Below are 2,174 nucleotides of genomic sequence, written 5' to 3'. Positions count from 1 at the left end.
GGAGTCCCACAATTCTCTTCCTCGAAGCCAAGGATTTAGGCTGTAATCACCTCAGCAGATTGCCCAGTAGTTCAGCACAGGCAGCCTCTTCCCTCAGGGGCAAGGACAGAGTTAACCACTGGCCAGACAGCTTCCACAAAGTATTGTTTATACAGAATAAAAGCATGACAGAGAAAACAGATCTCAAAAACAATCATAGAATATTAGGGTTGGAAGGGGCCTCAGGAGGTCATCTAGTCCAACCCTTGCTCAAAGCAGGACCAGTCCCCAACAGTTTAACTGCATGTCCAGCTCCCTAGATGGCACCTTCCTTCCACATGCAGACCCTGATGGATTGCAAAGCACTTTATATCCTCTTGCAGGGCCTGCCCTGGTCACAGTCTTGTGTCAATTTTTGGATTGGGAGTGAGTGTCCTCTCTCCCTATAACAGGATGGTCACTTTATACAGCTTTCGGTTCTTTCTTTGCTAGGCCTCTTCAATCAGGTCAGACCAATCTATGCAATTTCCCCATTCTCCAGACCTGTTACCTGCCTAGGGAATTGCATGAATAATGCCCTAGTGATTTCAGTTCCAGCAGGAAACACCTGTCATGCCCCACAACCCCCAGCCAGAAAACAATCCCTAGCCATGCAGATTCAATTCTGTTCTGTATAGGTTCTCATACCACACTCACTGTATTATCTGAGCACCTCCCAGTCATGCATTAAACAAGGAGACAGATAAATGTAAATGCTAACATTGATACCATAGTCTTTGAATATTCCATGTGAATCTGTCACAAACCCCTTCCCCCCTCCTCTGAGCTGATACTTGCCCTGAGGAGCAGCTCCTGGAACCAGCGCAGCAACCCTGTGCCTAGGGTGGCAAGCTGGGCGGGCGGCATGCTGGTCGCTGTCAAGTCTGCTCGGGTAGCCATACCCTTGTGAGCTTTGATTGAGCTAATGCGCTAAAAAGAGCCGGGTAGCTGTGGCTGCATGGGAAGGGGATGGGCTAGTTACCCTGAGTACAGTCCTATCTGGATCCCTTGGTGTGATCTGGTGTGGGTAGCTTGGCTAACCATTCACATGGTCGTGGCTAGACGTCTGGCTTTTAGCATGCTTGCTCAATCAAAGCTATTATGGGCCTGGCTACTTATGCTGGAAATCAGCCTCCAGCCCCGGCCTAGGCATACCCTTTGATTCTCGCTGGCACGCAAATTCTACCCTCCATCTCCCTCCAGGTATTTTTATGACCCCAATCATTCTTGTCTCCCAGTGCCTGTATCTCCCTGGGGTGGGGAGGTGCTTAAGACACCAACAGGACATCCTCCTAAAAGAATGTTTGGTCCAACCCCTTTGAAGAAAGACAACAGCTATCAGAGATAAGTAGCAATGAATTCTCAAAGGGCTGCACCCAGGAGGCTGTGCACACTTACCCAGGCTCAGAGTGCTCTTTTGAAGGGGCCCCACAGATGTTACTATGCCCCAAAGGCAAAGTGGGGGGAAGTTACTCCAGGCATGTAGCAGAAACTTAGCTGAGCATGTTGCATAGGAGGCAGATGTGCCAAGATTACTTTTCTCTGAAAACTACAGAGTTTTGGCCATTTTAACAGATCTACTTGGAAACTCAAACTATAGCCTGATTTTTCTGAAGTTGGGCTCAAGCCCCCGTGTACATGTATGAGATTGAGATCAGAGAGTGATCTGTGTGCGTTAAGAAATAGCCTTGATACTACAATGTGTCAAAGTCATCTCCTGTCTGTCTGATACCTCTCATCACTTAGACTCTCCCGTAGTCACATTCCCCAGACTGTCTCGCAGGAGATGATTGTAAGCAAACGTTTCGATTTCTTTTTAATATTCACACCTCTCAGCTTTCTCCTTTCCCCCTACTCAGCTTTCAAATTGGTGATGAGAACTTCTTGCTGTTTTCTGCAGTTGTTCCTGTTAGAATGGGTTCCTGTCTGCATCCTGTATCACTTGCCATACCGCTTTTGCCCTGGCCTCTTCTTTTGTCATTCAGTGTTGGACCCATTCTACAACAATATGCATTACCTCACCTTTTGGGGGCGAAGCCAGACCTTTTGGCACCTGCTCCCCTATTTGGTGTAAACATTGCTTGTGCCAATCAGAGGCGAACACACACAGGTTTTGGGGTCTGTCCACTATGACACTTCTGTGATGTCATAGTGGG

Source organism: Chelonoidis abingdonii, chromosome 5, assembly GCF_003597395.2.
Source record: "Chelonoidis abingdonii isolate Lonesome George chromosome 5, CheloAbing_2.0, whole genome shotgun sequence".
Lineage (NCBI taxonomy): Eukaryota > Metazoa > Chordata > Testudines > Testudinidae > Chelonoidis > Chelonoidis abingdonii.
Note: the sequence above shows the minus strand (reverse complement) of the source record.